The following is a 12,350-nucleotide window of genomic DNA, read 5'->3' on the forward strand; positions in this document are numbered from 1 at the left end:
GACTTGAATGACACCAAGCTTCAGTTCTACAACATCGCTCAATTCCCACATGTAATAGGATGCATTGACTGTACCCACATCCACATCTGCCCACCAGCACAAACGGAATACATGTACCGCAACCGCAGGTCCTACCACTCCCTCAATATCCAGATGGTGTGCAACGCCAAGACAATCAATACGGACATAGTGGCACAATTTCCGGGGAGCACACATGACTCCTTCATATTTCGGCACAGCGGCATGCACACACGGCTGGCCAGGGGAGACTTTGGCGAAGGACACCTACTAGGTAAGTACACATGCCCCCAAATAGTACACTGTGATCATGTATCTGCGCAGAACAGGCACTCACCCTGTGCTTCTTTCCTTCAGGTGACAGCGCCTACGGTCTCCGTGAGTACCTCCTCACCCCATACCTCAACCCTGCCACACCACAGCAACGGCGTTACAATGCTGCACACATACACACAAGAAATTGCATTGAGAGGACATTTGGCCTTTTGAAGAGCAGTTTCCGCATACTTCACAAGACTGGTGGGGCCATCAAATACACGCCTGAGGTCTGCTGCCGCATCGTGGCCGTGTGTGCAATACTCCACAACATTGCTACCAAGCGCAGGATACCAGTGGAGATATCTGGCAGTGAGTCGGAAGGGGACAACCGCCCACCTCCACATGTGCGTCGTGCACGCGGGGAAAATCCGCCAGAAGGACACAGGCGCCCCAACCACATCACTATTAACTGTTTCTAGTGCACCCATTCCCCTCACACAACACTGCACTCATGCATGACAAATGTAATAATGACATCAGTTGGAGTTAAGTGAGACCATACATTTTTATTGTTAATTCACAATAATGTGGCCTTTGATTTCCTTGGTGTCACATGAGGACAGTATTGCATCATACCTCCCCATGCAGGGGTAGAGGGCTTGCTTAGGTGTCCAGCATGGCCCTACAGACAGTGTTCAAGGTGTCACTGGCGCCTACGTCCAGACGCACCGAGTCGTCTCTCAGGGTCCTGAGGGACGGTATTGGCCCGTGATCCTGCTGTGGGCCTGCTGCTGTGGCGGCGTTCAGGCACCGGCGGCAAGGACATGCTGCTGTCCGTTGACGCAACCTCGCTGACATCGTCACCCCCCCCCGGTTCACCATGGGCAATGGGCTGCATGCTGAACATTGCTGCTGTCAGCTGTTCAAGTGACCTAGCCACATCCAGGCAACACTGTACCATTTGCCCCTGCATGGCAAGTGATCTGCGTGATAGTTGCGATGTAGCATTGCCTACTAAGTGGTTTGACCTGGTGTAGGCCGACAGGCGGGCCAGTAGTTGGCAGTGGCGGCGGCGGGTCATGTCCTGCTGGGCTACCAGCAGCTGACTATTTTCACGGACAGCTGCGGTCATCTGTCCGACATTGTTGGCAGTCTTCTGCAGCTGAAGATGTATCGCTGCCAGGTGATGCGCCTTTGTTTGGTTTACCGCCAGCATGCGGCGTTCAATGGCCAGGCCAGGATCAGGTAGATGGAGTGCCCTGCCCGTGCCTGTTGAGGCTTGACGCTCTGGCGCCTCAGTCCGCTGGACTGGGATCTTGCTTCGGCTGTGCGCCTCGTCTGCCTCCTAGCCGCTGGTGGTGTGGCCTGTACAACTGCCGTGGGTGTCTGTTGGGGCGGTGGCTGGACACCTGTGGCTGCATGGGTGGCCCTGTCCACACCGGGTGGTTGTGGTGGAATCACTCCAGGTGGCTGGGATGGACCTGGTTGTTGGTCAGATTGGCCCTCACCCTCAGTGTCCTCCGGTAACTCCTCGATATGCAAGGCCTCGCTGTCAGTGCTGGGTTGGTCGGCAGCACCTGTGATGTAAAAGGGTGCATGATTAATGATATGTATCTTGCACATGAGATGTTGCTACATGCATGCAGGCTTGCTTTCCCTGACTGGCTTTTGGAATTACTTTGATTTGACAGGTCTGGCTGTGTTGGGCTATCTGGGAAATTATGATTACACTACAACTACCACAATGCATTGGGGCATTTCAGGTGTGCATGGCCTGCATTACTGGGGATGTCATATTGCTAGCTCAGGAGTCATGGGCATTGTTAGGGGACGGGGTCTCAGTCGCATGGCACTTACCTTGTGATTGTTGGCTGGGTCGGGACGAGTCCAACTGAGTAACACCGACGCAGGCTTCTGGTGTGAGGGTGTCCTCGACACGGTCCTCCAATGGAGTGTTGGGTGTGGCAATTGGATCCCCTCCACCGGTGGCAACTCGCTCCCCAAGCCTCTCCGCAATGCGCTCCTTTGCACGACCTCTCAGGTCGTACCAGAGCTTCTTTAAGTCGTCGATTGACCGCTGGGTCACCCCGACTGCATTTACTTTTGCGCGGATGCACAGCCAGATCCGGCGCTTGTCTGCCTCTGACACCCTCCGGGAGTCCTTGCTGAAAAGGCGTCCATGGTCATTACAGACCCCCTCTATGAGGTACGCAAGTTCTTGTTCAGAGAACTTTATTTTTCTCTTCCTGCCTTGGCCACTGCTCCCTGCTGCTTCCTGGGACATGTTGGTGGTATGTGTCCTGCTGGGGTGCTGCAAAATCACTGTAGTTTAGCTCTTCACAATGCTGCTTCCACTGTCTGGCTCAGTGATCTGTTTGTGGGAGGGAAAAGCCTACTTCCTGGTTGTGATGTCATCAATGGGCTCGCAATGCGACTTCCCGTTTTTGCGATCTTGCAGTTAGCGAGATCGCAAATTGCGATTTAGCTAATTGCGAAATCGCAAATTCAACATGGGAAACGGGCGATTCTGCGAAATTTAAGCGATTGTGGCACAATAGCAATCGGAAATTGCGGCCGATTGCGATTCGCATTTTTCAATCGCATTTCTTCATGAATGCCATTCTGCGATTTTCAAATTGCGATTCGCTATTTTTCGCCATTTGAAATTCGCAGAATGGCACTTTGATGAATCTATATGTAAGTACTGTCACAGCTGGAGGCTCAACATGTCATTGTTGAGGTGCATTGGTGGAGCTGAGGTGGTCTTAGTATGGTAATGTTAGGAAGTACCACAGGACGTGAGTGCGGTGCATTTTTCTGTGGCCGGGCATAGTGCTGTGATTGCATAATGCAAGGCACGTGAAGACTGATGTGTGCTGGTAGAGTTGCGTGAGGTCCTTCAACTCCAATTACAGAAGGTGCTGCTGGACAGGGTTGACATTCTTTGGCAGGACTCTGCTCCTGAGGGGGTCTAAGTGCCAAGCTGCAGTAGCACCAGCAATCCTCCTATATCAGATGCAGGAGGCGCTACAGGTCCGGGTTGAGGTGGAGTGGCAGTGCCGAGTATTTGTCTATGAGGGGTCTTTCTATTGAAAGACAGGCGGCAATTCAAGTCAAGATTGATGTGCATGATCCGAGCTGTAATGGGGTGTAACTGTAATTGCAGGAGGTGCTGCGGGTTTGGATTGGGTGCATTGGCAGAGCTGTCATGTGGTGTCGGCCCCCCAAAATTAAATGCCGGTGGGGCCCATCTGCAACCACCAGCACAAAATAAGCACTGGTGTCAGGGGAGAGGATGTGGCCTAAAGGATCAGGTTCTCCCAATTGGCAAGAGGATGTGGCTTAACAGCCAGAGTGGTCGACCTTCGAACTGGGGAACCAGCATCCTGTGATTGTGGGCAAATCACATATTCTCCCCATTGCCTACCAAAAATAAATGTGTCCTTGTGTAGCGTAAATGGTGCTCCTTCATGTAAAGCGCTCCAATACCTTCGGGTCTAGTTGGCGCTATATAAATGTACACAAAAAAAAATGTCTCCACTGACCTATCTTTTTTAGACCAGTGCATATCATCTTCCGCGATATCATCTTGTCGCCCTATCGAAAGCCCATTCCCCGCAGCCACCCGTGCAGGAAGGCAGTAGGAACTATCACACCCTGGAACCTTTGTTTGGCGGTCTCACGGACGCTGAACAGTGACACCGTGTTAGAGAGCAGAGCAGAACCGAGCATGGCAGCTACAGGACTGAGCCGGGGAGGACAGGTGAGGGCACGAAAGAGAAGGGGGCAGATCAAACCCCCACAACGGAGAAGTAAAAGACCGGGCTAGAAAACGAAGACATGAGAGTCTGGGGGAAGGACTGAGGAAAGCCAGTCTAGAGGGAAAGTAATCAATTGAAAGCTTTTGAATGGCGTTTGGGAACAGCGGGGTGAACCTGTGAGATACCGAGAGATTAGAAGAGGAGTGTACAGATAAGAGCTAGTTGGGGGGTGGGGCCTGCATGATTGACTCGCGGGAGCCAGCGGCTGGCCCCACGATTATTGATAGCATAAGGTGGCGGCCGCTGGCTCCCGTGAGTGAATCGCCACACGTGCACGCGTTGCCATTGAAGGCAATGGAACGCGTGCACGTGCTTGGCTGAAAAGCCTTTGCGCTTGGAAAAGGTCTTTTTCCTTTGCAACGTATGCGCGTTGCGGAGGCCAAGACCTAAAACGTACACGTGAGAACCCGTCCCCTTAGTGAATTAAAAAAATGGTTTGTTGGAGATAGGCAGTGGGGCAGTGGTCTCTCGAACTTCTTGACGTTCACCAGCCAAATTACACCAAAAGCAGGTTAGACAAGGCTTGAAATGGCATTCAAATAGGCTTCGGTGCGTTTGTGTTACATTTGGAGTCTAATTATTCTGTTTCTCTGATTGTAGGAAATATATTATAAAGTGAGTTAATAGCTGTTTATTGATCATGGGCATAAATAAAATAAGATAAGTAGCACTTAGCGCTGAGACTGGAGCTTTAATTGTGGATATTGGTAATCATATCTAAATCTCCCCTCAAAACTGGCGCTTTAGTTTCAACAATGAAAATCAAAGCACTGCTCTGAGGATGATCACCATATCATTGAGTGAAATCTGATTCTCCTTCGTTCTCCATCCCTTGTTCCTCCTCTGCATGCACAACATAGTGGGAAATGTGACGTGGATGTAATAAAAGAGATGTGACAGAGACATAGGTGAGGTAGGGAGAACTGTGAGGCAATTACAGAAAGGTGATCTTGCCAAAAAGAAATATATTGAGGTAGAAATAGGGAGGTGTGCAGGGCCGTAGCTACGGGGGGGGGGGGGGGCAATGGGACCAGGCCAGCCTATATTTTACTGTGGCTCCCCCAAACATCTACAGGTTATGCTTGCTGCCAATTCGGGCCAGTTCTTCCTTCTAAATTCCAAATATGCTCTCTGTGAGTGCGGCTGGGAGGGCACTAGTCTAGGTGAGCAAGAGGGGGTTGCTGTAGACTGACAGTCATGCACATTTATTGCTGCACATTTTGAAACTTTCCATTTAGCCCGGGCCCCTTGAATGAAAATAAATTAACAAGAGAGGCAGTGGAGGGGCTGTGGCAGGGGGCATGCCCTCACTGACCTGACCCTTGCTTGACCTCTGCAGGCAGTCCACAATGAAATCATCCTCCGGAGGTGCAGTGCAGTGCAGTGCAGCCTGAACATGTGTCTTCAGCTCAGGAAGAAGAGTTTCCATTCAGAGCATGGATCTCTAATCGGCTGCTAATTTAAAGCCTTGAGGATGCACCACCGGTGTCCAGCATAGCTGCCAAGGTTTCAGATTGCATATGTGTGACATTTTCAAAATTTCAGTGTGATAATGAGTGACATTCAACGACTATGAGTGACACTTTCTCTCGAGCAAAATCAAGCACTGAATACGAAGGAAACATATAAATATTAGAAATTGCACCCAATTGAGCAACGAGAAACTCCTGTTGCATGTGTAAAACCAAGCAATTTAGTGCACAGAAAGCCATTAACATCAGAAAGTACACTGTTGAAAAATCCTTGAAGTAATGTCACTTAGCTACAGCTGCTTTATAGGACGACTATTGCATAGTCACACAGTGCCTAAATTGATGGTTAGGACGACATAGCACTATGGAATACAAAAGTCAGTAATGCCCATAGCACCAAACAGGGCTCAAATAGGGTTCTCTCTAATTGCACACACAACCTAGTGATTGTATTAATCAGTTAAGGTTTCATAAGGTAAACGTATTTAGCTTGCATGATCTATGAACATCTTTCATTTAAAGTGTATCATGGTTAGTTTTATATATAGTTACCTGAAGAAGAAAGACCAAAATAGTTGAACATGTTTCTCTCTAAACCATGTGATATCTTTGACCCCCTCAAGCACACCCTAAAAGACATGATTATTCCCTCCAGGATAATACAGCACCCACCTTCTGTACTCTGCTGGAATCTCACCTCTTGAGCCATCAGACGCCCAGCGAGCGTCTTCACAAAGGTTGTTGATCAGGGTGGGCAAGTGAGCTGCACACAGTGCTGAGTGATGAGTAGCAGGTTGTAAGTGGCTGCACACCTCTCATCTAGGACGAGCAGCCAGGGTCCCTGGGTTTGATAACTAGCCAGGCACTTGAGAAGGTGGGGGCTGGCAGGACTCGATACACAGGCAGACTCCAGGGAAAACAACATCCTGCCAGCACAACTCTCCTTCACAATAATATAACATGCTTGCTGAGCTCCTGAACTGGCCTCTTTAATTTAGCAACTGGGGAAATATACCAGCTGCCAGCATTGGTCTTACAGTGCAACACATCTGCTCTGCCAAATTCGATTCACCATAGTACAGTTTATAGAAATGTTTGCACAGCGCACAATCCAGATCTCACAAGTTTGAATGTGCTCTCAAATGTGATAATGAATAGAAGAAGGCCCCCCCCCTGCGATGTTAGTAGCTTTTGCGCACTATCGTGCGAGAGCTGAGAACCGCGCAGCTAACAAAATTACGATACATTGTAGCAGCCAGTGAGCTGCCTATCAGCACTCAGCCTAGCTCGGCTACAGCACCAAGCCGGTAGGAGCAGCCCGCGCTGCTAGCTGCCAGCTGCCAGCCACACTCCATAATATTACCGTTTTAGGTAGTGCTTCTCTGATGCGCAGACACTATGCAAATGCGTGACAATGCATTAGAGTCACTCCGGATGCATGATACTTGGCAGGACTGGCAGCAGCTACTGGTCAGAAGGTAGATTTGATTAAGGAGCATACAGCCGGATTCATATCTGCTGCGCATCAAGTAAGAAATCAAATAAAATGACAAAGAAAAAGACCCCTTTCTCATAAGAGGTGTGGGTGAGCCAATAAATCAATAGAGCGCTCCCCAAACCGGTGTGCATTCACTGTATTTTTTTGGAGCAGGTAACACCATGTTGTTAGAATGACATGGTGTGCAGCCGGGGCTGCTCTGCACTCTTTTGCGGTCAGGAGTGATGAGAGGTCTGGGTTGTGAGTATTCCCCTGGGTGCCAAAACATGTAGCATGTTGAATCAGGAAGCTGTTGTTTAGTGTCCCCTGTACCGGATGTATGTCGTTACACCGCATGCTTTTTCCACGGATGCCTTTACAACGCAGGTTTTACAACGCAAGTCGTTACGACTTGCGTTGGGGGGTGCTGGATAGTGAATAGTTTAATTTACTATTCCAACTCCAGTCCCCGTGGATAGTAGGGAAGGTTTTGGATAGTAAATTAAACTATTCCCTATCCTACAGCGCCCTCCAGCGCAAGTCGTTGTAACGACTTGCGTTGTAATTCCTGCGTTGTAAATGTACTGCGTGGAAAAAGTTTTGTTCTAAAGGATGTTTACACCTGTACCTGCTACTCCCATTTACAGTAAATGCATTGCAAAAGAAATCTGCATACAGAGCTTTCATCGGAAATGTATCTACAATCAACATATAACGAAAAGCTTTAAAAATGTGCGGAGAATCAGGCAGTTAAAATTATGCATAGTAATAGAGAACACTGTGTGGTACCTCTTTTGACCCTGCACCAAAGAGGCACGCCGATAATCTAGCCCTTGACTGTTTACAGGCGCGGGTCATTACTTCTCCTGTATCAAGGACTTGACGAGTCTGTTGATCACTTTCTCAGAATTGTAGGTGGAAAGGGAATGGTTTATCACTTGTCAAATGTAAACAGTTGTAACAATTTTAAGATTGGGCAATTGTATTATTTCATTGCCAAAGCTCTGCACTCAGTGCCTATGTTAAAGATTGAGTGGCTGTGACCAAAGCTCCGCTCAGGAGCCTGATGCTACCAGCGCTAATTAATGCAGGAAGCCGAATACCAAGGCTGCGTAGTCTTCAATTCACCTCATACCTCCTTAATGCAATACCACACTCCAGTCCCTCCTTTGTGACAGTTTTTCTATATTTCTCTTTTTCCTGCTGTTTTTCCCTTTGTGTGTTTTTCTCTCTCATACTCTCAGAAAATGTCTGATCAGGAAACATAAGAGCCAGTCTCCCAAGAATGAGTGCCAGTGGGCTTCACCAGCAACCACCGTGTCAAATTAAGCACCGTCTGCATTCATACTGTCCTCCCCCCCATGTACACTGCCCTTTTTTGCTCCTTCCCATTTGCTCAACATTGATGACAGATGATCTTTTTTTAAGTGGTGGGACTAAATACTTGCCCTAATTCTTACCTCCAGTGTGCCAAGCCCAGCAATTCATCACTAGTGCCCCTCTGCCACATTATCAGCAAACCTTTTCCTAAGAATTACATACACTATACCAAGGAAATACTTTTCCTATGAATGCCACACACACACATTGGGAGCCCCCATATGTCAAAAATCACCTCTAGCAAGCAAGAACCAGTGACCGCAGCAAACTCATAAAAATAACATGCACACACATCTACTCACACACTCTCACACACACTTGCATACACAATCTCCATCTCACACACTCACAAACTCTCTTAGGTACTTATTCGTACACTATCACAGACACACACACACACACTTGCCCACACTATAACAAACACTCACATACACTCTTTCACAATGTCTCACACTCACACACACGCACTCCCAAATACATTCACTCACTCTCAGACACACTCTCACACTTACTCCTGCACTCATACTCTGACTCTCACATACACTCACTCTAACACATTTAACACAATCTCACTTTCTCTCACACTCTGTCACTGACATTCCCATTTTTCTGATTCACTTATATTTTGTTAGAAAAACTTGCACTGCTGCTGTTCCTGTAAACTTTAAACCTAGAGTCCAAATGTTATGCATAACTGCTTCAGACAACTTTGGCTTTTAAGCCAACAATTTAATTTTGTGACTTTCAGCCACTACTTACTCTATAAAAACTACAAATTCTGGCATTATTGTGAGTAAAATCCAGGATTGACTAAAGATGCCACACAGGACAATTGATTAATTTGCAACTCTGCAAAAGTTTTAAAACATCACGTTTGTGATTGTCAGCCTTTATTCTTGGGAGCAATCACAGGTTAATCAGTGCAGTGGTGAAAGTACAGAGACTGCATTTCATGTGCAGCAGGTGTTAGAACTCTAGCACTTGTAGGAAAATATCTACACTCATCTAAACAATTAGGCTTGCTGAAAAGTCTACGGCCTACCACGGTGGTTCCCAAACTGTTCTCCGTGGCACCCTGGTGCGCCGTTAGAAGTAGCCAGGAGCCCAACGCACAGCTTGGGAAAGTGGAAAAGGTAGCAGGTTAAAGTTTGTAGATTGTCTTTGTGGCACCAAATAACCCATTTGGGACTGTTGTGGGGGAGTTAAGAAAGCCCCCCTGTCAGCATCTCCCTCACACACAGCTCTGGTGCGTCGCCTCCCAGCAGCCACTAATGAGCCATGAATGTGAAAAGCACAGCACCATGTCCCATTCGCACACAAACACTGCAGCTCTACGGCGGCTGCCTCCCAGCAGGCTTACACTGCGTGCCCTCTGACGATATAACATAGCTGCCCATGGACAAGCGCTCGAGAACCAGAGAGGCCGAACAGCAGAAGCACACAGGGAGGCGTTCTCACTGTTGGCAGCATCACACGGAAGTGTGTATTTATCACAAGTGGTGGCAGTACGGATGGGAAGGACCTCAAAGATGGCAGGAGCACACAGGGAGAGAGAGTCTCACCGGCACAGTTTGGGAACCACCGGGGTAAGCACTACTGTTTTCCTCATATAATGTTTGGTGAACGCTGCTGAAGACCGAAACAAAACATGTGGAGAGTTGAACTTCCAAACATCGGCTGAACTCGCAGGGAGCCCAGCATTGTTCCCCTGTGAGGAGTGGCCAGAGAGAAATACATCAGTGACTATGGGCAGTTATCAGTGGTGACCGGCAAGCATGGATGGGCCCGCATTCACTATTAAAATGCTTTACCATGTGGAGCTCTGACTCCCCAGGCCCCTATGATGCAGCGGTCCAGATTAAAGTGTCAGAGTGGCTACAGCTGAGCCATGTGTTTGGGAGCCACTGCCGTCTGAAACTTCACTTGAGAGGGACCTAGTGAGTTCTCCCCTCTTCTGTGCCATGTCTGCCATCTCCCCATGTTAGCTCCTACGTTGGGGGCATTTGCTTGGCAGTGATAGCAATGCCGGAGAGAGACCTCGATGGAGGCCCAGCGTCATTGAAAAACAAAGTTGCTAAAGTACCAAATTCACTGTGGTAGGTGTGCAGATGTCCCTGTCACCTTTGTGTTGTGCACAGTACCATATACCATGTATTTGGAGTGCAAGTTGCTGCTACTTGTACGTTTATGGCATGGCTTTGTGATTTCTGCGATGCGGGGGACTTATGGTGATATAGATATGGTTATGCTTTGGGTAATTCTTCTGTTTTATGCATTACCTAAATGCTTCTTATTTATGCCCTGATGTGTGATATATGTTATTTTCCGCATATTTCCATTAGCCATTGGAGAGAGGGTCTCGCATATGAAAGGAGCATACTGGAAGGGGATATCTCAAATGTAGAAGTAGTGCACGGGGGGTTGTCACAGTTGGTAGTGACACAGAGAGGAAGGGTACCTCTGACTTCAGGGATAAGGGTGCATTTGAGCACCTTCAGGGACTCAGATTAGGATGTGCATCAAAGCACCTTCTGGGACAGAGTAGCTGTGGATTCAAGCCATTTCAAATCAAAGACAGTGAGTACCTTTGTCCTTTTCCTTTTGGGCCATGGTGGTGCATCTAAGCATGTTCAGGAACATTGAGCTGAATCAAAACATCTTAGGCACAATGGTAAGTCTACACTTCAGAGCTCCGTTATGCTCCAGCTAGGTCTCTGCTAAAAAAATACCAACATATAGGTACAAACAGATGCACCAAAACAGATGGAGGGTAAAGGAGGTGAATAGAAGCACTAACAGAGTCAAGAAGATCACCACACAGGCACAGTAAGATTAACACAGGCACCTGAAGATGCAGGAATGTTTCTATGCACTTACAGTCACTTAACACTTAAAGTTTATTATAAACGACTGCTTTCATTTTTATTTTGTTACAAATATAATTATAATATGTTCATCGGCTTCATCCCAATTATTTGAATGGAAAAAATTAAAGTACTTCTGAGTCCGGGCTTACATCCCCCCACCCGAAAAAAAAGTGACATAATGGGGAGCCGTGGCCAATTGCCAATAGGTCAAGGGAGCCGCATGTCAAAAAAGTTTGGCAACCACGGGCCTACCAGAATGAGTCCCACTACAGGGTGTGGGCCCAATGTTACAGCATCAAATGTATCCCCAACCTCCTGTGGTTACGCTAAGAAACTGAATGAGTCTGAACTGAGAAGATGAACAGAAAGCCTCACTGCTGGGGCCTTTCTTCCATGAAGAAGCCAGTCTGTATTGAATTTTTCTGGAGCCCCAGGTTGTGGCTGGTGTCAGGGCTGTGTAATGTTATGGTGCATGCATGCAGGTTATAGTATGCCCATCCCAACTGATGATCACCCCGCTCTGCTTTGATTTCAAATTCTCCCTGATAGTTTACCAACACAAAAGGAATCACAAACATTCAGGCGGATTCTGGGCAAGCTGTGATCTTACTTGCTACTGTCTATACTGTGTTACAGGGGCGCTGTGTTCACGGGTTTTTTCAATGGTTTTCAAGCACCTGCTGCTGCATTCCTTCCCTCCAGCAATTTCCAGTCAACAAATAAATGTCAAGATAAGTTAACTCCTGTGATGAATGTTCTTCCTTGAGTGAGATCAAAGTTTTGTCTAGTGTAGGTTTTGACTCACTTTAAAGTGGTGCAGAGAGTTAATATGTCTACTGCAAAGAACGTTTGCCATGCAGATTACAAAGTGCATATTATATAAATAGGCCAGTGGGTTCCTGCTTTTAAAAGAGAAATCCTTTTGTTACTTGCAGTTTATGAATTAAAACCCAAATATAGAACAGTGAGCTATTACATTTAATCAAAGAACTGCATGTACATTACAAAGTATAGATTAGAGCATAGAATAATGTTGCAAAAAGAGTTAATTTTGGTA

This window comes from Lissotriton helveticus, chromosome 9 (genome assembly GCF_964261635.1).
Source record: "Lissotriton helveticus chromosome 9, aLisHel1.1, whole genome shotgun sequence".
In the NCBI taxonomy this organism is placed as follows: domain Eukaryota; kingdom Metazoa; phylum Chordata; class Amphibia; order Caudata; family Salamandridae; genus Lissotriton; species Lissotriton helveticus.